The following is a 26,128-nucleotide window of genomic DNA, read 5'->3' as shown; positions in this document are numbered from 1 at the left end:
AAGCTATTATTTTCAATAACTTCAGAATACATAAAGCTTTTGGTAATTCAGGTACCTCAAGAGGACATGAACGGTAGACTTCCAAGCATGATTCAAACTCAGTATAACTATATATCTATTCTTACTGCTAACTTAAGTTTAGCATTTTCTAAACTAATTGCTACTCAAGGGGAAAAATCAATTAATACATGAAATACTTGTTCTAATATTAGTCAAATATTTTAAACTTCTTCAAAGCATTGGAAAAATATCAGTTTCCAGGAACTATAAAGTCACGTTATTGGTCAATGTTAAAGTCAACAGAATGCATTTCGAATTTATAAAATTAATCTTAAAATTTAGCCCACTGTAATCCTTACTGTGAACATCCCTGGAAATGAAATCTGGCACCCTTATCTTTTTCTGAGCACTATCTTTTATGCTTACTACCCTCCCCTCAATACCAACCCCCATACCTACCTTGAAAATTCCATATTCTTTTTTTTATTGTATTTGGGCTCTGGGATACCTGTGCGTATCCTGCATCCTGCAGGATTGTTACATAGGTACATACATGCCATGGTGGTTTGCTGTCTCCGTCACCGCCACCCACCCCTGCCAACCACCGTCACTTACATCAGCCATTTCTCCCAGTGTTATCCCTCTCCATCCCCCCCACCCCTGCCTCGCTCTCCCTCCCCTCCTACACCCCCACCCGACTTAGCCCTGTGAGTGTTGTTCCCTTCCATGTGCCCAAGTGTTCTCATTGTTCATTACTTGCCTATGAGTGAAAACACGTGGTGTTTGGTTTTTTGTTCTTAAGTCAGTTTGCTGAGAAAGATGGTTTCTAGATTCATCCATGTCTCCACAAAGGACATGAACTTGTCATGTTTTATGGCTGCATAGTATTCCATGGTGTATACGTGCCACATTTTTGGCCCAGTCTATCATCGATGAGCATTTGGGTTGGTTCCAGGTCTTTACTATCATAAACAGCAAGGCAATGTACATGCGTGTGCATGTGTCTTTATAATAGAATGATTTACAATCCTTTGGGTATATACCCAGCAATGAGATTGCTGGGTGAAATGGAATTGCTGGATGAAATGGAATTTCTATTTCTAGATCCTTCGAGGAATCGACACACTGTCTTCCATAATGGTTGAACTAATTTACACTCCCATCAACAGTGTAAAGGTGTTCCTTTTTCTCCACATCCTCTCCAGCATCTGTCGTCTCCAGATTTTTTAATGATCACCATTCTAACTGGCGTGAGATGGTATCTCAATTTGTTTTTGATTTGCATTTTTCTAATGACCAATGATGATGAGCATTTTTTCAGATGTTTGTTGGCTGTGTATTTGTCTTCTTTTGAAAAGTGTCTGTTCATATCCTTCACCCAGTTTTGAATGGGTTTTTTTCTTGCAAATTTGTTTTAGTTCTTTGTAGATCCTGGATATTAGCCCTTTGTCTGATGGGCAGATTGCAAAAATTTTTTCCCATTCTGTTGGTTACCAGTTTAGTCTAATGATTGTTTCTTTTGCTGTGCAGAAACTCTTAAGTTTACTTAGATCTCATTTGTCTATTTTGGCTTTTGTTGCCATTGCTTTTGGTGTTATAGTCATGAAGTCCTTGCCTACACTATGTCCTGAATGGTGTTACAGCTAGTGCTCGACTTACGACCATGATTGGTTCCGACAGACCGGTTGTAACACGATTTGGTCATTAAGTTGAAGTAGGCTATATGTATAGTACCGTGAAATGATGTTATAAAAATCTTTAACTCATATTTTATCATAATTTTCTTTCATTGTTATATATCATAATTTTCTTTGTTCATTTTATGCCATTTGTATCATCTCTACACCATTTTTTATTTTTACATTCATCAAGTTTAAGTAAAACACTGCATTACATACACCAAGCTGGGCAACATTTGTGCTGCCAGACTCGGAGCAGTCATGGTTAGCAACTGTGGTCATAAAGTCGAGTGGTCGTTAAGTTGCATAGGACGTAAGTCGATCAATACCTGTACTTAGCTTTTCTTCTAGGGTTTTTATGGCGTTAGGTCTTATGTTTAAATCTTTAATCCATCTGGAGTTAATTTTAGTGTAAGGTGTCAGGAATGGGTCCAGTTTCTGCTTTCTGCACATGGCTAGCCAGTTTTCCCAACACCAGTTATTAAACAGGGAATCCTTTCCCCATTACTTGTTTTTGTACAGTTTGTCAAAGATCAGATGGTTGTAGATGTGTTGTGTTGCTTCTGAGGCCTCTGTTCTGTTCCATTGGTCTATCTCTCTGTTTTGGTACCAGTACCATGTCGTTTTGACTACTATAGCCTTGTAGTATAGTTTGAAGTCAGGTAGTGTGATGCCTCCAGCTTTGTTGTTTTTCCTTAGGGCTGTCTTGGCTATATAGGCTCTCTGTTGGTTCCATATGAAGTTTAAAGTGGTTTTTTCCAGTTCTGTGAAGAAGGTCAATGGTAGTTTGATGGGGATAGCATCGAATCTATCAATTACTTTGGGCAGTATGGCCATTTTCACAATACTGATTCTTCCTAACCATGAGCATGGAATGTTTTTCCATCTGTTTGTGTCCTCTCTCATTTCCTTAAGCAGTGGTTTGTAGTTCTCCTTAAAGAGATCTCTTATATCCTTTGTTAGTTGTATTCCTAGGTATTTTATTGTCTTTGTAGCAATTGTAAATGGGAGTTTACTCATGATTTGGCTGTTTGTTATTGGTGTATAGGAATGCTTGTGATTTCTGCACATTGGTTTTGTATCCCGAGGCTTTGCCGAAGTTGCTTAGCAGCTTAAAGAGGTTTTGGGCTGAGATGATGGGGTCTTCTAAATCTACAATCATGTAGTCTGCAAATAGGGATAATTTGACTTCTTCTTTTCCTAATTGAATATCCTTTATTTCTTTTTCTTGCCTAATCGCTCTGGCTAGAACTTCCAATTTGAATAGGAATGGTGAGAGAGGGCATCCTTGTCTAGTGCCAGTTTTTAAAGAGAGTGCTTCTAGTTTTTGCCCATTCAGTATGATATTGGCTGTGGGTTTCTCACAAATAGCTTTTATAGTTTTGAGATACGTTCCATCGATACCTTGTTTATTGAGAGTTTTTAGCATAAAGGGCTGTCGAATTTTGTCAAAGGCCTTCTCTGCATCTATTGAGATAATCGTGGTTTTTGTCTTTGGTTCTGTTTATGTGGTGAATTACATTTATAGATTTGTGTATGCTGAATGAGCCTTGCACCCCTGGGATAAAGCCTACTTGATTGTGGTGGATAAGCTTTTTGATGTGCTGTTGGATTCAGTCTGCCAGTATTTTATTGAAGATTTTTGCATCAATGTTCATCATGGATATTGGCTTGTAGTTTTTTTTTTAGTTGTGTCTCTGCCAGATTTTGGGATCAGGATGATGTTGGTCTCATAAAAAGAGTTAGGGAGGATTCCCTCTTTTTATATAGTTTTTAATAGTTTCAACAGAAATGGTACCAGCTCCTCTTTGTATGTCTGGTAGAATTCAGCTGTGAACCCATCTGGACCTGGACTTTTTTCGGTTGGTAGGCTATTAACTGCTACCTCGACTTCAGACCTTGTTATTGGTCTATTCAGGGTTTCGACTTCTTCTTGGCTTAGACTTGAGAGTGTGTAAGTGTCCAGGAATTTATCCATTTCTTCGAGGTTTACTGGTTTATGTGCATAGAGTTGTTTGTAGTAATCTCTGATGGTAGTCTGTATTTCTGAGGAATCGGTAGTGATCTCCCCTTTACCGTTTTTTATTGCATCTATTCGATTCTTCTCTCTTTCATTAGTCTAGCTAGCAGTCTATTTTGTTGATCTTTTCAAAAAACCAGCTCCTGGATTTATTGATTTTTTGAAGGATTTTTTTGTGTCTCTATCTCCTTCAATTTTCCTCAGATCTTAGTTATTTCTTGTCTTCTGTTTGCTTTTTAGTTTTTTTGATCTTGCTCCTCTAGCGCTTTCAATTTTGACGATAGGGTGTCAATTTTAGATCTTTCCTTATTTCTCATGTGGGCATTTATTGCTATAAATTTTCCTCTAGGCACTGCTTTAATGTGTCCCATAGGATCTGGTACATTGTGTCTTCGTTCTTGTTGGTTTCGAAGAACATTTTTATTTCTGCCTTCATTTCACTATTTATCCATTCATCGTTCAGGAGCAAGTTGTTCAGTTTCCATGTGATTGTGCAGTTTTGAGTGCTTTTCTTAATCCTGAGTTCTAATTTGACTGTACTGTGGTCTGAGAGACTGTTTGTTATGATTTCCATTCTTTTGCATTTGCTGAGGAGTGATTTACTTCCAATTATGTGGTCAATTTTGGGGTAAGTGCAATGTGGTGCTGAAAATAATGTGTATTCTGTGGATTTGGGGTGGAGTGTCCTGTAAATGTCTATTAGATTCGCTTGGTCCAAATCTGCTTTCAAGTCCTGGATATTCTTGTTGACTTTGTCTCGTTGATCTGTCCAATATTGTCAGTGGAGTGCTAAAGTCTCCCACTATTATTGTGCAGGAGTTTAAGTGTCTTTGTAGGTCTTTAAGAACTTGCTTTATGTATCCGGGTGCTCCTGCATTAGGTGCATATATATTTAGGATAGTTAGCTCTTCTTGTTGCATTGATCCTTTTACCATTATGTAATGTTCTTCTTTGTCTCTTTTGATCTTTGTTGGTTTAAAGTCTGTTTTATCAGAGACTACGATTGCTACCACTGCTTTTCTTTTGCTCTCCATTTGCTTGGTAAATCTTCTTCCATCCCTTTATATGTTGAGTCTATGTGAGTCTTTGCATGTGAGCTGGGTCTCCTGAATACAGCACACCAATGGGTCTTGAATTTTTATCCAGTTTACCAGTCTGTGTCTTTTGATTGGGGCATTTAGGCCATTTACATTCAACGTTAATACTGTTATGTTTTAATCTGATCCTGCCATTTTGTTACTGGCTAGTTGTTTTGCCCATTGGTTGATGTGGTTTCTTCATTGAGTCATTGTTCTTTACCATTTGGTATGTTTTGGCAGTGGCTGGTACTGGTTGTTCCATTCCCTATTTAGTACTTCATTCAGCAGTTCTTGTAAGGCAGGTCTTACAGTGACAAAATCTCTCAACAACTCCTTGTCCGTAAAGAATTTTACTTCTCCTTCACTTATGAAGCTTAGTTTGGCCAGATATGAAATTCTGGGTTGAAAGTTCTTTTCTTTAAAGATGTTGAGTATCAACCCCCATTCCCTTCTAGCTTGTAGGGTTTCTGCCAGGAGATCCGCTGTGAGTCTGATGGTCTTTCCTTTGTAGGTGACTCGACCTTTCTCTCTGGCTGCTCTTAGGATTTTTTCCTTCATTTCAACCCTGGTCAATCTGACAATTAGGTGTCTTGGAGTTGCTCTTCTTGAGCAACTCTTTGTGGTGTTCTCTGTATTTCCTGGGTTTGAATGTTGGCTGCCTTGTTAGGTTGGGAAAGTTCTCTTGGATAATACCTTGAAGAATGTTTTCCAACTTGGATTCAGTCTCCCCGTCACATTCAGGTACACCGATCAAGCATAGATTAGGTCTTTTCACATAATTCCATAGTTCTTGGAGGCTTTGTTCATTCTTTTTTTCACTCTTTTTTGTCTAATCTTGCCTTCTTGTTTTATTTCATTGATTTGATCTTCTATCTCTGATATTCTCTCTTCTGCTTGATCAGTTCGGTTGCTGAAACTTGTGTATGCCTCACGAAGTTCTCGTGCTGTGTTTTACGGCTCCATCAAGTTGTTTATGTTCTTCTCTGAGCTGGTTATTCTAGTTAGCATTTTGTCTAACCTTTTTTCAAGGTTCTTAGTTTCTTTGCATTGGGTTAGAACATGGTCTTTTAACTCAGAGAAGTTTGTTATTACCCATCTTCCGAAGGCTATCTCTGTCAATTTGACAAATTCATTCTCTGTCTTTTTTTGTTCCCTTGATGGTGAGGAGTTGTTATCCCTAGGAAGAGAAGAGGTGTTCTGTTCTTCGATGCTTTCATCTTTTTTGCACTGGTTTTTTCCCATCTTCATGGATTTATCTCCCTTTGATCTTTGAAGCTGGTGATTTCAGGAGTCTCTGAGTGGACATTCTCTCTGTTGAGGATGGAGTTGTATCTTTTTTGGCCTGTAGAGGGTGTTGCTGGACTCTCTCAGGTTCAGCCAGTTTGTTGGATGGGTGGTTCTTCCCTGGAGTTTGTTTGCAGGTGAGACTTGCCCTGCCTAACCAATGGTGTCTCTCCCAGAGCTTGATCTTCCTGGTTGGGGTTAAACTGGTGTATTTGCTGCCAAGCTCTCTAGCGAAGGCTCCAGTTTGAGTTCTGTGAAGGTGGGGTGTACCAGGCTTTATGGTCTGTTTCCCCGCTTTCAACTCTGCCTCCCTCTGTGGGACAGTCCATCCCACTGGCGTTAGTCCAAACTTTCACCCAGGTCCATGTGACAACTTGCTGCACCCAGTGGGAGCCACTGCTCAGATTTGCATCAACAACCCACGGCACCCCACAGTCTGGCAGGGCTCTTGTGGACCGTGGGTTGTAGGAGGGATGCAATAAGCACAGGATCCAAATCGGAGCACCGAAGGGATGAAGTCCCCTGATCCTCCGAGCTAGCTGCATGTTTCAGGTGGAAATGCACCCCACCCACCGCTCTCCTGTCTTGATTTGCCCCCCTGGGCGGCTCTCACCCTGCGGCTCCTTCCCTGGGCTATTTTCAGTGCCCTATCAGTCCCACCAAAATGAATCAGCACCTCGTTTGGAATCATAAAGTCCTCTACCCCCTGCATCTCATTCACTGGGTGCTGCATCCAGTGTTGCCTCCTCATGACCATCTTTGCACCCTCTCAGAAACTCCATATTCTTTCATGACCCTAGGCTACAGTGAATTGGTCCAACTTGACCCAAGCATACCAGTGTCTTCTGTTGTTAGCTATTATGACTAAATCCATAAGCATTCTTTAAAAAAGCCTTGCAAACATGTTTTCATTTCTATTAGGGAAGTACTTTCTCCAACCACAAGAAATGGAATTAGAAATCAACAACTACAACATGAATTAACTTTGAAAATAGTACGCCAAATCAAACAAGAGAGTGACAACAGGACAAACATTGTATGATTCTATTTATGAGATACCTAGAACAGTCATAATCATAAAGACAGAGAGCATAACAGAGGTTACCAGGGGAGGAAAAAAATGGGACTTATTGTTTAATGGGTACCAAAGTTTTGTTTGAGATGATTAAAAAAAATACAAAAACAAAACAAAAACCTTCTGGAAAAGGACGGAGATGGATGGTTGCAAAATGCTGTGAATGTACTTGATGCCACGGACTTGTACATTTTAAAAATGGCTAAAGTGTAAATTTTATACTATGTGTATTTTGCCACCGATAAAGAAAAAAACCTCAGAGAAAACGTTGAGACTTAACAGACTTCCTAGAACACAAAAAAGTAAAAAATATCTAACATTTACTAAGTACCAGGCATTACATATACCACCTCATATAGTGCTCCCAACAACACTACAAGGTACACTTAGTATCTCTGCTTTAATGGGAAGAAACAGGCAAAAATCAGGTAAGTGAAAAGCCACTGAGCTAGGAAATAGTGGGCACAGGACTCAAGCCCTGGCAGTCTAACTCTTCCCAAGCCCACACCATTATAATATGCTGTCTCTCAAGCAGCAGCATAAGTTAAAACACATTCATTACAGAAATCTATGTTGCTAAAGTTGCCCAAATACTCCATGGAAATATGAGCTGGCAAAAATCAAAACATAATCCTGTACCTACAATACCAATAGTGTGTATTTGCATTAAGGACAACATGTTTAATGGTACGATTGTAAGCAAAGCATATTTTTTCTATCTTATTACTTATAAGTTTATACCTTCATTTGGCAGTGAGACATACCAAAATCTAAAACATAAAGCAAGCAGTATAAAATAATAACAAAACACAAGCTTTTAAAGAACACTGTCCCTGATAAATACCAAAACTAACAGGCAAAGGAAGCAGTACATTAGAGAAGAGAGAAAAAAAAGATGTCATTTAGAATATTCTTTGTAAAGAGGGAAGGGGTCTTTCACTCATGTGGCTTAATAGTTACATAATAAGTAACAAACATAATAAAGCCCAAAGGCATTTGAGAGCTGACAGGACTTTTCAGACATGGTTCCAGATCTAATTATACAGTATCATTGCTCCTTGTTTTTATCAGATACCAATAAAATCAGAAAGAAAGCATTATCGTTTCTCAGTCATTCTCTCACATTCATAAATATTATACTGACCCTACAAAGTAAGCAGCAATAGAATAGCTCTTCAATTTGGGTATGCTTTTTTTTTTTTTTTTTTGAGACGGAGTTTCACTCTTGTTACCCAGGCTGGAGTGCAATGGCGCGATCTCGGCTCACCACAACCTCCGCCTCCTGGGCTCAGGCAATTCTCCTGCCTCAGCCTACTAAGTAGCTGGGATTACAGGCATGCGCCACCACGCCCAGCTAGTTTTTTTGTATTTTTAGTAGAGACAGGGTTTCACCATGTTGACCAGGATGGTCTCGATCTTTCGACCTCGTGATCCACCTGCCTCGGCCTCCCAAGGTGCTGGGATTACAGGCTTGAGCCACCGCGCCCGGCCTTGGGTATGCTTTGATTAAATTTTTTTTTAAACTACACCAACATAATCATTCAATAAAAATATTATTATTCTAGACACTAAAACAGCAAGAATAGATACATCTTGCCCTCCAAAACCACAGACTTCATCTACTGTAGAAGTTGTTAATAAATAGTTAAGCAAATAAATCATAATTATGATAAAAGCTATGGAAGGACTTAACAGGGGAACTTAAAACTAGTGAGTGTCCTGAATCAGAAAAGGCATTCCCCCATGGAAGTGACATTTAGATTGATATTTGGAAGATGTCTTAAAAAGTCAAGAAGAATTCAGGATAGTCGATGGGGAGAAAGGAGTGCAGAATCAGGATACAGTTCACAAGAGAAGAAAACTACATTAGTAAGCATTCCTTATTAAGCTGGTAGTGAGACCACAGGTGCTGTTTAAGTGTCTTCATAACTTTCCAATTAAAAAAAAAAAATCTCTTTATGTGGAAAATTTTGAACACACACAAAACAAACAAAATAGTGTACTAAACTTCCCTACATCCATTACTCAACTTCAGCTACCACCAACACTCTGCAATTCTTGTTTCATCTACACCTCAATTAATTTTATGATTTTTAGGTAAAACTTGTATTTTTATCTAAAATATGTGCATGCCATTGAAATACATACTTCTGAGCTGTACAATTTTAATAGATAAGCTCATATAACACACATATCTATGAGATATGGAACATTTTCATCACTTCAGGAAGCCCCCTTAGGCACCTTCCCAGTGGAATATCAGCATTTTCCATAACCAAAAGGCAACCTTTGTTCTGTTTTTATTTTTCACTACAGATTATCTTTGCCTATTCTAGAAGTTAATATAAATGAAATCATACATTATTGTATCCAGCTTCCTTTGCCAAGTATGTGAGATTCATCCATGTCACTTGGTATACATTTGCCATTTTGTAGCTTTATTACTGAGTGGCATTCCATTGTGTGAATACAGCAAAAAATGTTTAGTCATTAATCCTACTGATTGACATTTAGGCAGCTTCTAGTTGTTAGCTATTATGAATAAATTACTATATATTTTTTTAAGTTTTTTGTGGACATGTTTCCATTCCTTTTCCAAAAACACCTAGAAATAGAATTGCTGGATCCAAAGGTGTATGCTTAAATTTCTAAGAAATTGCCAATGGTTTTCCAAAGTGGCTCTCCCATTTTATACTCACACCAGCAATTTATGAGTGTTCTAGATGTCTTCCTAGAATATTTATCATTGACAGTCTTTTTTTTTTTTCTTTTTTTTTTTTGAGACGGAGTTTTGCTCGTTACCCAGGCTGGAGTGCAATGGCGTGATCTCGGCTCACCACAACCTCCGCCTCCTGGGTTCAAGCAATTCTCCTGCCTCAGCCTCTCGAGTAGCTGGGACTACAGGCGTGCGCCACCATGCCCAGCTAATTTTTGTATTTTTAGTAGAGATGGGGTTTCACCACATTGACCAGAATGGTCTCGATCTCTTGACCTCGTGATCCACCCACCTCGGCCTCCCAAAGTGCTGGGATTAAAGGCGTGAGCCACCGTGCCCGGCCTGACAGTCTTTTTAATTTTAGCGCTTCTAGTTGGTTTTAGTGATTATTTTATGGCTTCAGTTTGCATGACTTTGTATCTCTTGTATATACTGAAAACTGGGTAATTCTGTAAATGAAAGATGAGGAACACATATTAACAAGCAACAAGAACAAAGACTCTGGAGGAAACATTATATTATGTCTGGACCAAGAGGCCACACTTTTACTACAGCGCGTAATAATGCTAACCCATTTGATTAGGGTCAAATCACATGGATGGGGATTATTATTAGTTCAGATTTGAACTTGCTTTTTAAGGTATCTCTGGGATAAGCTAACTGGCATTATCAAATAGGTCTGAAACTTAGACAAATAAGTGCTGGAGCAACAGGTACATAATTGCTTCATAAATGCAAATCAAAGTGGTAACACTGCCTGGGGAGAAATAATAGAAGAGAAAGCAGAAAATACCAAAGGACCAAGACTCTAGAAATTTCCATTTTTAATGACCAAGCAGAAGAGAAACCTGTAGGCTGGGTGCTGTGGCTCACACTTTGGGAGGTCAAGTCAGGCGGATCACGAAGTGAGGAGATAGAGACCATCTTGGCCAAGATGGTGAAACCTCGTTGCTACTAAAAGTACAAAAAAATTAGCTGGGTATGGTAGCATGTGCCTGTAACCCCAGCTACTCGGAGGCTAAGGCAGGAGAATCACCTGAACCAGGGAGTCAGAGGTTGCAATGAACCGAGATTGCGCCACTGCACTCAAACCTAGCAAGAGCAATACTCCGTTTAAAAAAGAGAGAGAGAGATGCATGTTTAAAAAAAAAAAAAAAAAAAAAGCTGGGGGGTGGGGGGGACTAAAGAGTATAGATCAAAGAGGCAAAATAAAAAACCAAAGAGTTTACAAGGATAGGTTTTTTCTTCTTCTGTTTTGTGTCTTTTTTTTTTTTTTTTCTTTTTTTTTTTTTCAGAGACAGACTCTCGCTCTTCTCGCTCTGTCACCCAGGCTGGAGTGCAGTAGCGCGATCTTGGCTCACTGCAACCTCTGCATCCTGAGTTCAAGCGATTCTCGTGCCTCAGTCTCCCGAGTAGCTGCGATTACAGGTGTACCCCACCACACTTGGCTAATTTTTGTATTTTTAGTAGAGACGGGATTTCACCATGTTGGCCAGGCTGGTATCAAACTCCTGACCTTAGGTGATCTGCCTGCCTCAGCCTCTCAATTGTTCCCACCTTCTGCTCTAGTACCATAAAAGCTGAGCCTAGGACAATAAGGCTCACTAGGCATGTCTGTCACCGCTACCTCTAAACAGCTCAATGTGTCACACCCAGCATCCACATTAGGAAGCAATTCCAGGCAAGAACTGTTACCCTGCATTTCTCGGACCCTGAATTAATGTCTTACACAGATGCGTCTGATCAATAAGGCCTAGGTCATATGCTTGTGCCCTAGCTGCAAGAAATGCTAGGAAATTGAGTTCTGACTCTATAAAACATGAACACGCAGACTTAGCCAACGTTGAGAGGCTATTTGAAATGAGCAACCACAAATACAGATCAAGTCTGTGCCCCCAATCAAGATCCTCAAACCTGACAGATTATAACTAAGCCTTATACAAACAAAACTCTCTCTGTTCCTCATATCGAGATAAGAACCAGAGACTTAACAGTTATTGCACATGGCCAGTATCAGAATCTCTGGGTAATGTCCCCCTCCTTTCTGTTTTCTTGTATAACCAAAGAAGTAAAATGCATAAAGGGGGCATCCTCCCAAGTAGCTGAGACCACAGGCCCATGCCACCACGCCCAGCTAACTTCTGTGTTTTTTTTGTAGAGACAGGGTTTCACCATGTTGCCTAGGCTGGCCAACTCACTCTTATGATAATTCAAGTCAGGCCTTCTCTTATGAGACCTAAAATTTTTTGTTCCTACAGATAAAGTAGGATCTTAATAGGATGCCTCTCTATTTTGGACCTAGGAATCCATGATCCTTTAGCCACAGCCAAAAAGAATTCAAGTCAGATCATCATGCCTGTCAAATTACCTTATGAAAATGATGCCTGGGCCTTACCTAGAATCTAGTCATACCCCCAAAGTAAAAAAGACAATTTCAATGAAAGTATCTCCTCCCACCTACAGATAAAAGCAATTGAATTACTTTTCATATAGGATGGCACTACCCTCAAAGTATTTCTCATTAGGCTGGTGTCTTCCAGATCTCTTAGAAGAGAATATTGGAGAGGGAATAGGGGAGATAAGTGAATGGCCACAGTGATAAATCCACTCCAGTCCTATTTCTTTAATCTTTTGACTTCTTCTATATTATGCTACGAGTTCTTAGGCATTCGACTTCATTTAGTATAGGTCAATGCTGAGACCAAAAGGGCAAACAACTAGAATCACTACTGGCTACTTGAATGAGAACAATGAATTCAGAATCTCTGATAACTGCACCATACCATACATTCTGCCAAATGCAAAAGCATGTTTCTACATTATCATCATCACCCATTTCCTATGTATATTCCTGAAGGCTTTGCTATGTTAGCAAAAAAAAAAAAAAAAAAAAAATTTTACTCAAAAAAAATTACATATAACCCTTTTCTTCCCAGTGTGACTGGAAAGGAGCAGCATGATATAATCTGACTCCAGTTACAGGTAAGGAAACAGTGAGTATAGCGGGAAGGGGTATGAGTAAACTGGCTTCCCGCTGAATGCTGTCTTAATCAAGGTTGTTAAGACAGAAAAGGATGGCTTCTGCCAGCAGGAGTTTGGAGACTTGAAGTACTATTTGTCCGCAATTCCCTGTATACAGAAACATATTCAAAAGATTATTAGCAGCCAACAATAATCACATGTCCAATTTAAAATGTGGGTATTTATAAACTGCAATTCCGTATCCTCATATTTTCTTAAAATTAAGCAACATAAGATGTTTTCTATTTGGTTATTTTGTTACCATGAATTTGGTTACTGTTAATTATTACAACTTCATACTAAGATCAGGCAGCCTTGTGGTACTCAAATTTAAAAGCAACTGAATTTATGCCTCTAGAGGGCAGCATTTCTCACAGGATAGACAAGTCAGACTTAATGTCACTGGAAGAAGTTTAAGAAATGCAGAAAGAAAAGCTTTACCAAGTTTCTTTCTTGTAAGATATCTCAAAGCATTTGATATATTAATGTGCATGGTGAAATATTCAACAGGCCATTATTGTGGTACATAGTGTTTCTTCAAACTTAATTACAGAACTCTTTCAAGGACCATCTCTAGTGACTAGCAGAATGCACTTTGGAAACCATTTAAATGGGCAAATTCTCTAAAGACAAGTTACACTCACTTCCTCATGAACTTAACTCTTTATATTTTTAAAACAAGGTTTTAGACATCTCCTTATATTCTCGTATCGTGACAGAATGAAATAAACAACAGCAATAGCATTCATTTATTTCTATGGAAATCAAAAACATAAATTAACTTATTGCCTACTTGCTCAAAGGATAACAGCAAAGTAATAAAGAAGGAAGGGGCCGGGCGCGGTGGCTCAAGCCTGTAATCCCAGCACTTTGGGAGGCTGAGGCGGGTGGATCACGAGGTCAAGAGATCGAGACCATCCTGGTCAACATGGTGAAACCCCGTCTCTACTAAAAATACAAAAAAAGTTAGCTGGGCATGGTGGTGCGTGCCTGTAACCCCAGCTACTCAGGAGGCTGAGGCAGGAGAACTGCCTGAACCCAGGAGGCGGAGGTTGCGGTGAGCCGAGATCGCGCCATTGCACTCCAGCCTGGGCAACAAGAGTGAAACTCCGTCTCAAAAAAAAAAAAAAAGAAGAAGAAGAAAGGTTGGTGCTTTAATAGCTAGTTGATTATGACCACCACTAGCTTTAAAACCACAAAGGACTTGAAATACTTAATTTAAAAATTGTATATTCATCCAAACTCAGGATATTAAATATCTGAGCTCCGCTGAAAATTTTTCCACGATCCATGTCAACTGAAAATTGAGCTTGCTAATCTAAAAGTTCGTTGTAAACCTGATGAGACCTTGACAGGTCTCTACAGATGAACATTCTTTTTCTTTTTCATTTGTGAAAGAACTATTAAGCAAAATTACTTTTTTTTTTCACCCAAATGATGAAACAATACTCAGAATATAGAAATTTTTTTCCACACTCCAGTACTCTAATAACAGAGAGGCAAGCTATGATTTCAAATACGTATGTCCAAATGCTTTTCTGATTAAATCTTTTTATCAACGAAAAAGTTTGAAATTTTTTCTACTAATTCTTCATGACTATAAGAGATCCAAAAAGAAAATGCAAGAAGTTCTAAGAAGCTCTTCCCAGGGTGCTTGATTCAGAAGTCCCCAATACTGTTCGTATTACATCAGCCTTATCAAAAATGACTGTAATCTCTAGTCTCAAGTAACCAAAATACTTTAACCACACACATAACCAACTCTCAAAGGTTTAACTTGTAATACATTAGCTATTAGTCACAAGTGACTACTGAGCACTTGAAATGTGGCTAGTGTTACCAATGAATTGAGATTTTAGCTTTATTTAGTTGTAATTAATTTAATTTCAATTTAAAAGCTGAAGCAGCATATAATCCCAGCTACTTGGGAGGCTGAGGCCAGAGAATCACTTGAAACTGGGCAGCTGAGGTTGCAGTGGGCCAAGATCACGCCATCAACAGTGTGAGACTCCATCTCAAAACAAAAAAAAAAAAAAGCTGAAGCTGAAGCTCTGTAAAATGTCTTTCTACTAAAGAAAGTTTTATTGTTTTGGTAGCACTGCATTTCATTGTGACCATTGCACTGCATATTATACTGCACATGTCAGAATACAGTGAGTCATTTCTAGTATTACACATAAAAATACTGATGTAGTTGGTAACAATTAACTAATTCAGTTAGAATAAATTTTTTTTTCTACTCACCAATGTAACACTGTAATGCCTTTACTTAAACGTTTTTCACAAACAACGCAAGGTGCAGTGATGCCTATGTAAATCATAACTGGTAACTCAACTGAAATACTTTTTATTTTTACTTTATTTTTCAATTGTAATGTATTTTGAATATAATTAATTTTCTTACTTTAAAAATGAATGGACAAGAGGAGGGCAATTTTTAAAAATAAAAGGAAGCATTATACAAATAAACAATCAAATAGAGATACAGAAGCCTATCCTACCACCAGAAGAGTAAAGTAAAAAGAAACTGGAAGAAGGTATGCCAGAAAATTTTAAATGAATGACAATTACAATTGGCTATGACAAAGCAAAATTAAAAGCCATTTCTTGTGTTTTAAAGTTTTAAAAGTAAAGTAGACAATATTAGAAGACATTTTCAACAAATACATAGTGAATTTTAGAAGAACTTTCTGCTCTACAGCCAGAAGAAAAGCAACAAAATTAGCTAAATGATGTCAGGATTCAATGTCCAGTAAACGTGTTTAAAAGATTTTTAACAAATCCGGGCTTGTAATTCTGGTCAGCTATAAACTGGCTTGGATTCTTGTACCAAAAGAAAGAAAATCACATTTACATGAAAAGACAGTATAGAAATTATTTCAATTATAGAAATTTTGTTAGGAAATTATGAGGAATACCAAAATAGATGCTTTACAACATGTGGAAGAAAATCTTCAATTAAGTCACCATCCATAATATGAAAGACCTTTCTAATAACATCAACAATCAACAGATTCAAAATTTGAAAAACTATTATTTCCCTTTAGCTTTAGACGAGGCATGTGATATAAGAGACACTACCTAATTAAATCTTTTTTTTTTTTCCTTGAGATAGTCTTGCTCTGTCACCCTGGCTGGAGTGAAGTGGCGCAATCTCAGTTCACTGCAACCTCTACCTCCGAGGTTCAAGCGATTCTCCTGCCTCAGCCTCCAAGTAGCTGGGATTACAGAGGTGCACCACCACACCCAGTTAATTTTTCGCAGTTTTAGTAGAGACAGGGTTTTGCCACGTTGGCCAGGCTGGTCTCGAACTCCTGACCTCAAGAGATCCACCCACCTCAGCCTCTCAAAGTGCTGGAATTACAGGCGTGAGACACCACGCCAGGCCCCAATTAAATCTTTTAGACAAATTTTATTTGAAAGAACTTCTAAATTTAAGAAAAGTTGTCAAGATACAGCTTTAAAAAAAAAAAAGTCAAGAGAGGCATAGATTTTTTTTTAATCCTTTCCCTCTGTCAAAGAATTTCAGCTAGGTATTAAACAATTAGGTTCTAGCACAACAGATATCTCCAGCTATGTTACAAATTTTAAAAGCAAAAATTGATGTTTCTCCTCCTGCTTTATTACACTGTATGATACACATTGAAAATATCTATGTTCAGCTTTCTGAAGCAGACTATGAAAAGCCCCATGTAAAGAGTTTTATTTAAATTGTTCAGTATGTACATACCAAAGAGATGAATCCTAGCCAGCTCACAGAAATGTTGAAAAAATAGAAGGCAATACATTCAAAACATCTGTGTTCTTTGCTCACCGGGTATAGTGGAATAACTTCACAAAGATCTACTCTAATGTTAACCCTGATTTAAGAATGGGATGTTTTTCACTATTAAGTAATAAAAGACAAAAATGGCAGTATTCTTTTGTTTTCTCACTTATATCTCAATGCCAGTGAACAAGCTTAACTTGAGGCACCAAAGAAAGGTAGCGTCTACTTATGACCAGGCTACACAAATATGGGAATTTACACTGAAATTTAAAATTTTCATAACACAAATCAATGAAAAAGATCTTATACTTTGCTCTAACATGAATCAACATACATAAATTTTAATTATAATTGACAGTGTTTTTGCAAAGTGGCTGCAAAAATTATAAGACATCATTGAAAAACACTTTACTTATATTGATAAATATAGATTTGCCTAACATCCAATATCCTTTTGAATGTGGTATCAGTAATACGGAGTTGACACAAGAGTTAGTGAATTTGCTTAACTTGAGTAGCTCAATTTTGAAATGGATATAGTTTTGCTTCAAAGTTTAATACAATCTACCAAAAAACATGAACTAGTTTTACCAATTTAGATGCAAATGTTACAGGAAAATGATTTTTTGGTACTTAATTTAGGTACCGAAATACTTGTGTGTTTGAAACAATAAGGTATGTGAATCTAGTTTTTCAACCATAAATTTTATGAAACCTAAAGGAAGGTCAATTACTTTTGGTAAAAAGTTAGTGTTCAAACTGAGATGTAAGATATATACCAGATTTCAAAAATTTGGTACGAAGAGAGAATCTAAAATAATTTTTTATAGATTATATGTTGTTGGCTCCATCAGATTAAATATATTAAAATTAATTTAACTGCTTTTTACTTTAATAAGGGTACTTCAATTTTTAAAATGACGTATGTGGCTCAAATTATACAGTCACATGTTGCCTCCTGACAAAGATACATTCAGAGAAATGTGTCAGGCAATTTCTTCTTTGCATGAGTTTTACAGTTTTTACACAAGTCTACATGGTATAACCTATTGCTCCCAGGCTACAAACCTGTACAGCACATTACTGTACTGAATACTACATACAACTGTAGCACAATGATATTAACATATCTCTATATACAAAAGGTACAGTAAAAATTAAGGTATATAAAATTTAACATGGTGCGTCTGTACCATGACTGAAGCTAGCAGGACTGCAAGGTACTACGGGTGAGTCAGTTAGTGGTGAAGGCATATGAACGCCTAGGACATTACTGTATACCACCATACACTTTATAAACAATGTACACTTAGGCTGTACTAAGTTTATTTTAAAATTTTTTCCTTCTTCCATAATAACATCAGCTTACTATAACATTTTTACTTTATGAACTTTTTAATTTTTTGGCTGTTTTGTAGTAACACTTAACTTAAAACACCTGGGACAGCTATATAAAAAAATTTCTTTCCTTATATCTTTATTTTATAAGCCTTTTTCCTGTATTAAAAAAAATTTTTTTTTACTTTCAAAACTGTTTTAAGACACAAACACACATAATAACCTAAGCCTGCACAGGATTAGGATCATCAGTATCACGGGTCTTCCATCTCCACATATCGTCCCATTAGAAGGTCTTCAGGGGCAATAACACACTTGGAACTGTCTCCTACGACAACAATCCTGCCTTCAGGAATACCTCCTGAAGGGTATTCCTGAGGCTGCTTTGTAATTAATTTTTCTTTTCTTTTTTTTTCTTTTTGAGATGGCTCTGTCACCAAGACTGGAATGCAGTAGGTGTTATCACAGCTCACTGCTACCTCCGCCTCCCGGTTTCAAGCAATTCTCATGCCTCAGCCTCCAAGTAGCTGGGATTACAGACGTGCACCACCACACCGTGCTAATATTTGTATTTTTAATATAGACAAGAGTTTTGCCATGTTGGCCAGGCTAGTCTCGAACTCCTGGCCTCAAGCAATCAGCCCATCTCAGCCCCTCAAAGTGAATTTTTTTTAATAAGTTGAAAGAAGGCATTCTAAAATAATAAAAAGTATAGTATCATACATCAACCAGTAACAAAGTCCTTTATTATCAAGTATTATGTACTATACATAATTGTATGTGCTATACTTTCATACAATTGGTAGTGCAGAAAGTTGTTTACACTATCACCACTACAAGCACATGAGTAAGGTACTGCAATAAGACTTCATGACAGCCATAATATCAATAAGCAATAGTAATCTGTCAGTTCCATTATAATCATATGGGACACATTTCTTCAAAATTATCTCAATATCCCTAAGAGCTAGGTAAACAGGTAATATTGCAGAGAAGATAAATAAACTGGTACTCTTATTCCCTACCCCTACGACCTGAAACAATTTAAATGAAACGTATATAGCAGTGCTTCTCAAACTGTAACATGTTTCAGGATCACCTGAAGAGTTTGTTAAAATTAACTGCTGCAACTAGGTGGATCCTAAGAGGTCTGCATTTCTAACTAGTTCCAACATGAGGCCCATACTATACTAGTAGGGGACCACACTTTGAGAACCACTGATAAAGACAATTTACAGATAAAATCAATGTGCAGTAGGCACACTGACTGCGTAATAGACAATATGAATGATTTCTGTGAGGACAAGACAACATAGTCTATCTAACCTTGCTTAAAATCTCAAATATCTAGGATCTCATGGCTGGTAAATTACATACCACAATGTTTCCCTTTTCCAACCTTCTAGAAACTGCAAATTTGAAGTTATAGTCTATTTATTATATATTAGGAGCAGATGCATGTATCAGAAGTTAAATGGATCAGAAAAGACTGAAATATTTTACAGACATTGAAAAGCTAACCAAAAAAGTACTCTAGATGGATGGCAAATGACCCTCCCACATGGAAGTGACCTGAGAGTACCTGAGACAAAGCCAAGACTTTTCCTTTAAAAAAAAACTACACCAAATAAATAAATAAATGAGGAATGTAAACATTCCTTTACCATATAATACTAGAAGGAAGCTCTTAGAAAAGTTTTTTAAATTGTTATCAAATACCTAACAAAGCAAAAGAAAAAATTCAATTGTATTCCCATAACATATTTGGCACAATGTAACCTGTGAAGAAATCCTCCAGGATTAATTAATGCAAAATTAATCTGCTAGAAACTAAACAGAGTCTGCTACAAGAAGAATTACTGTGTATAAACTAATTTCTGTATATCAAGGTAATGTGTCCAGATCATCCAACAGAGTTTTAAGATACAAAGACTTTTAAAAGATGGTAAGATACAAGTACTAGGGGGGAGTGGGGAAATGGAAGAATTCCAACTTCCAATAAAAGGAACCAATATTCCTTGGTGAAATGGCTGATTTCACCGCTGGGGCAGAGAAAAGTATAAGATGAGACTAGAATATTTTGTGCTGCTACAAAGTTAAGCCTTCTGGCCAGGTGTGGTGGTCCATGCCTATAATCCCAGCACTTTGAAAGACCAAGGTGAAAGGACTGCTTTAGGCCAGGAATTTAAGACTAGCCTGGGCAACACGGCAAGACACTATCTCTATTTTTAAAAAAAAGAGAGAGAGAGAGAAGAAAAGAAAAAAGAAAAAACTAGCTGGGTGTGGTGGCACATACCTGGCCTATAGTCCTAGCTACTCTAGAGGCTAAGAAAGGGGGATCACTTGAGCCCAGGAAATCAAGGTTGCAGTGAGCTATAATCACACCACTGTGCACTCCAGCCTGAGTGACAGAGCAAGACCCTGACTCAAAAAGGAAAACAAAAAAAAGAAAAGAAATAAAAAGAAAGTTAAGCCCTCAAAAAATGTCAAAAGGACCAGGAACCTCCTTGAAAAGGCTTCACAGGGCCAAACCTGGGATAATTACAGTACCAAAATAAATAATGATGGTAATAGATGAAATCCATAGAATAAGAATCTGTAAGTCCATCTGACATAAGCAGAAAAAAAAAAATCCATGAGTCCATTTTAACATACATAAAACATTAAATACATAAAAAGGGAAAGTTCTTCCTTACCAAAAAACCACAAACCTAAATACAAAAGAAATGATGGAAATAGAAAATCACCATGGCAAAATCATCAATGAAAGTTAAAATCTGGGGCCAGGCAGTGGCTCACACCTGTAATCCCAACACCATGGAAGGACTGCTTGAGCCCAGGAGTTCGAGACTAGCCTGGAAAACATAGTGAAACCTCATCTCTACAAAAAATATGAAAAACTAGCCAGGCACGGTGATGTGCACCTATAGTCCCAGCTACTTAACAGACTGAGGTAGGAGGATCACCTGAGCCCAGGAAGTTGAGGCCTGCAGTGAGCCGTGATCGTGCCACTGGGTGGGGAAAAAAAAAAAAAGCAAGGAAGCTAAAGATCGCAAGTTAGAGTATGATGAGAAATGATAATTACCTGGTCCCAAAGAACTTATTTTTAAGTACATTCTCATAGGATACTTTTTTCTCTCTCCTTTTCTGTACTTAAACTCTAAATCAACAATACTTATGAATTACAAAGGGGAAAACGCAACTAGAGTGGACAAACCTGACTGATACCACCTTAACCAGGTGAAATGAAAGTTAGTATCACTGGTAATTGGACAAAGCAGCATCATGTGCCTCTAAATAAATAAAATCACTTTTGCAGTATTCTTAATCAAAAATGTTTAAAATTAATTGTATCATAGGAAAACACACAAACACAAATTGTGGGATATTCCACAAAATTACTGACCACTACTCTTCAAAAGTATAAAAGTCACAAAAGGCAAAGAAAGACTGTGGAATTGTTTCAGATTAAAGAAAACTAACAAAACAACTAAAACACAACATGTGAGTCATCTCATGTTGTGATCCTGGACCAAAGAAAGGTCATTAGTGAGAAAGTGGGTGAAATCTGTATTAAATAAAGTCTATAGACTGGATACCAGTATTACATGAATGTTAATTTCCTGATTTTGATCATTGTTCTATCATTGCATAAGATGTTAAATTTTGGGAACTTGAATGAAGGGCATATAAGAATTTACCCTTTATTTTTGCCGTCGTTTTCCTGAGTCTGAAAGGAAAAAAAAAAGGTGAAATCACCAATCAAAACTGAACTGGCAAGTCAGAATACAGTGTTATTTTTCTATAATGTCAAATTAATGTATATATCTGTGAAGAAGCTAGTCTCCTGTTAACCCAGACTTTCATGGTAATATGCAAAATTACATGTTTAGAGCAGATATTGAGGTTAACGGATATAAACTATCATTGCTTCCTGCTTTAAAAAAAAAAATGAAGAAATAAAGAGAAATCATTATCACAAATAATCTTATGTAATTCCTGCCAAAATTTTTACAACACTAATTCTCAATTGGGAGCAGTAATTCCCCTCAATGAGTGTTGAAGTTGTTGTTTGAATCAGTAAATACATACAACTGTGAAACAATGACCTCACAATGAGGCAGAGGAACCAGGAAAGCTAGGACTATCACTCAATGGGTTGTCTTATTAACACATACTCCCTACAGGATGATGAAGAATGTGACTATGGTCAACAATAGGTAGTCTATTTGTTACTGCTATAAAATAGCCTGAGAGCCTGCATCTGCAGAACCGCCTGCTCAGTAAGGTTAAAGAGCTTGTTTTAAGTCACACACCCATTTAGGCAATTGAGCTGTGATTAAAACTGAGATGTCCTGTGCTCCTTAAAGTACAAGAGGGGAAATAAAGGGAAATAACACTTTCCTAAATACAGCCATTAAGAAACATTCTCAACAGTGATAAATGGATAGCACACAGACAAAGATGTTCACTGCAGTATTTTTTTATACTTATGAAAAAACTGGAAACAACCTAAACTTCTAGTAGTTAAATTATAACACATCTCACCATTTTGGTAAGAGTTAGAATACTAAATGACTCAATAAATGCTCATTCACTTGTCAATAAACACTAAGTTATAAAAATGATTCTGCTTTCAAGTAAAGTTATGTCAGTGTATCTGTACTACTAAATTTTGGGAGAACAACTGCTGATTCAAGATGCCTATGTACTTTATTTTGATAGCTACCGTCAAACAGCTCTCCAAAAAGGCCACAAAAATGTATACTCCCAACAACAGTATAAGAGTAACTTTTCCACCATATTGAAAAACATATGTATTATCAACCTTTTTCATGTTTGTGAAAAATAACCTTTTTAGCCTTACTCGTTGTTCTCATAACAAGTAAAAAAGGGAGGAGAGGAAGAGGAAGGTGGTACATGTGAAAGAGTACCATAGGTCTCTGCAGCCACAAGTCAAGCCTAATACTGGGCAAGGGCAGAAATAGACTTTCCATAAGTAAAAACATATTGGGAAAGCTATGAAATTAATCCAAGGTGATGTTAAAAAGCAATTAAGGAAAATGCAAAAGACAGTGACAGGGAAAAAAAATTTTTCATGAGTTCAGTACTCACCGAATTCAGTCTATTTAATAAGGCTACCTTACAACAATCTTCTATACTACCTTTTGCCTTATTTTTTAAAATTATTTTTTATGTAAAGAGCAAGGGACAGGGGTTTTTTTTCCCAAATGGTTAGAAAGTTGCTGCAATGTAAATTACCAAATAATCCATCTTCTCCCCCACCAATCTGAAATGCTGCCTTTAATATACATTAAATACCTACATATACTGGGATCTCATTCTCTCACCAAGGCGAGAGTGCAGAGATCACAGCTCACTGCAACCTCAAACACCACGGTTAAATTTTTTTAATTTTTTTGTAGAGACGAGGGTCTCTTGATGTTGCCCAGGCTGGTCTCAAGCAACTCCTGGGCCCAAGCCATCTTCTCACCTCAGATGATCCCAAAAATAAAGTCTGGGATTTTATTATTTCTCTCCAAAAAGTTGCCAACTTCTCTCCTCTTTTGCTCATAAAATGCCATATGAATATAACAGGAAGAACAGGAGCTTATTTAAAATCAGGAACACCCGGGTTAGCATTCTGACACAGCACACCCCTCAATCCCCACCATGTCCGGGCCTCTGTGGGGTACATGACCATGGACAATTACTTAAAATTTCTAATCCTCCATTTTTTCATCTATAAACAAAGTTTTTAAAAATCCATAGTTTCTTTTTTCCTATTTATTTCCCCTTATCTCTTTCTCTATGCTTAAAAATAATGGGTAATCAAATTGAAGGTGGATATCTCTTTTGATCCAGCAATTTCACTTTGGGGAAATTATCCTGCAGAAATATTAGCATACACATGAAATGATGCATGTGCAAACTTATTCACTGTAGTATTATCTGTAAGAGTGGACCTGGACACAACCTAAATGTCCACCAACAGGGAACTAGTTTAAAAAACAATAGCACATTCATCACAATGGAATAAACAATACTACTATGAAAAAAAAAGTTCTGTGTGCTACTATTAAAAGATCTCTAAGATCTACTGTGAAATTAAAAAACAAAGTATGTATAGTATGCTCTTTTCTGAAAAAGGTGAGAGAATATATTTGTTTCTAGTGTACATGTGTGTAAGACATTCTGGAAATATTTTTAAGTATATGTAAAAATATTTCGTTTTTATTATTTCAGGCATGTGAAAAGGAGAAAAAGACTGACTATCTGGATTAAAAAAAAAAAAACTGAAGACTCAGAAAAACAAAAAAAAACTACAGACAATGAATAATTTGAATGAGTTCCTATGTATCAAATGTTTATTCAAAATTAAGGTTTTTAGTCACATTATATGAAACTAAGTATTTCTTTGAATGGACCAACACAGGAAAAAAAAATTGTTTTACTATATTTCTTCTTTACTGATACTTGTCTTTCTCAAATTCTCCATCTACACATATTTCTTAGTTTGTCAGTATAGAGATTCACTTTTTAAAATTAGATCAGCTGACAAGTTTATCTATATTGTCTACATAATTTTATAATTCATATAGCACATATTTCAGACATAGTAAACAACATCATGATGGAAAATAAGAGTGGAAGTAGCTTGAGGTTACCCTTTATATAAGACTGAATGCAAACTAAGTATTTTTCTATTATGTTTATAGACAATAAGAAACCACTGAAAGTTTTGACAAAAATGGAGGATGGGCCGGACATGGTGGCTCATGCCTGTAATCCCAGCATGTTTGAAGGCCAAGGCAGGCAGATCATGAGGTCAGGAGTTCGGGACCAGCCTGGCCAATATGATGAAACCCCATTTCTTCTAAAAACACAAAAATTAGCCTGGCGTGGTGGCACACACCTGTAGTCCCAGCTACTCAGGAGGCTAAGGCAGAAGAATCGCTTGAACCCAGGAAGCAGAGGTTGCAGTGAGCCAAGATTGTGGCACTGCACTCCAGCCTGAGTGATAGAGCAAGACCCCTTCTCGGAAAAAGGAGGATGATATTAACAAATTAACGTGCCTGAAGAATGAATGTTATCTCAAAAAGCAGAAACAACCCATAAGACCATCAACTAAGCAAAGAATAAACAAAATGTGGTACCCTCCATACAACTGAATTTTATTCAGTCCCAAATAGAATGAAGTACTCATGCATGCTACAACACAGAAGAACACTGAAAATATTATGTTACATGAAAGAAGCCAAACGCAAAAAGCCATATACTGTTATGACTCCATTTATAAGAAATACCTAAAAAAGGCAAATCCATAGAGATAGAAAGTAAACTAGTGGTTGCTAGGAGAGTGGGCAAAGGGGAAACGGGAAGTGACTCCTAATGAGCATCGGGGTTCTTTTGAGGTAATAAAAATGTTCCAGATTAATACTGGTAATTACTGCAAAACTTTGTGAATACAATGAAAACTGAATTCTATATTTTATTTTATTTTATTTTATTTTATTTTATTGATTGACTGATTGATTGAGATGGAGTTTCACTCTTGCTGCCCAGGCTGGAGTGCAATGGCACAATCTCAGCTCACTGTGACCTCCACCTTCCCAGGTTCAAGCAATTCTCCTGCCTCGGCCTCCTGAATAGCTAGGACTACAGGCACACACCACCACACTTGGCTAATTTTTGTATTTTTAATAGAGACAGATTTCACCATATTGGCCAGGCTGGTGTCAAACCCTGGACCTAAGGTGATCCACCCACCTCAGCCCCACAAAGTGCTGGGATTACAGGCATGAGCCACTGTACCCAGCCTGAACTGAATATTTAATAGAGTGAATTTTCTGGTGTGCAAATTATATCTCAATAACTAAAAAAGCTGGGGGGTGTGCAAGAGATCGCAGATAGTTAAAATAGAAAGCAACTACACTGGTTTAGCAATTAGTGCATAAAAGCCATCAAAGTTTCTATTGTCAACCCTAATCCAGGGAGCACCATTCAGGTTACTGTGCTCCAGAATACTCCACTCACAGAGACCCTACTGGAGGATACAGCCTGAGAAAAAGAATGCATAAATTTAAACAAAGAGGTAAAAGAATTGTCAATAATAATATATGTCTGAATGTCAACAGGAAGGAATT

At 37.4% G+C, this 26,128-nt stretch overlaps 1 protein-coding gene across 3 annotated transcripts in view; it reads right to left on the bottom strand.

Annotated features, from left to right (window-relative positions):
• FBXW7 (F-box and WD repeat domain containing 7) overlaps nt 1-26,128 on the bottom strand; it is a 227,986-nt gene that overhangs the window by 177,375 nt on the left and 24,483 nt on the right. The gene's annotated exons all lie outside the window — the stretch shown is intronic.

This window comes from Saimiri boliviensis, chromosome 3 (assembly GCF_048565385.1).
Source record: "Saimiri boliviensis isolate mSaiBol1 chromosome 3, mSaiBol1.pri, whole genome shotgun sequence".
Taxonomy (NCBI): Eukaryota; Metazoa; Chordata; class Mammalia; order Primates; family Cebidae; genus Saimiri; species Saimiri boliviensis.
Note: the sequence above shows the minus strand (reverse complement) of the source record. Positions and strands in the feature narration are given on the sequence as shown.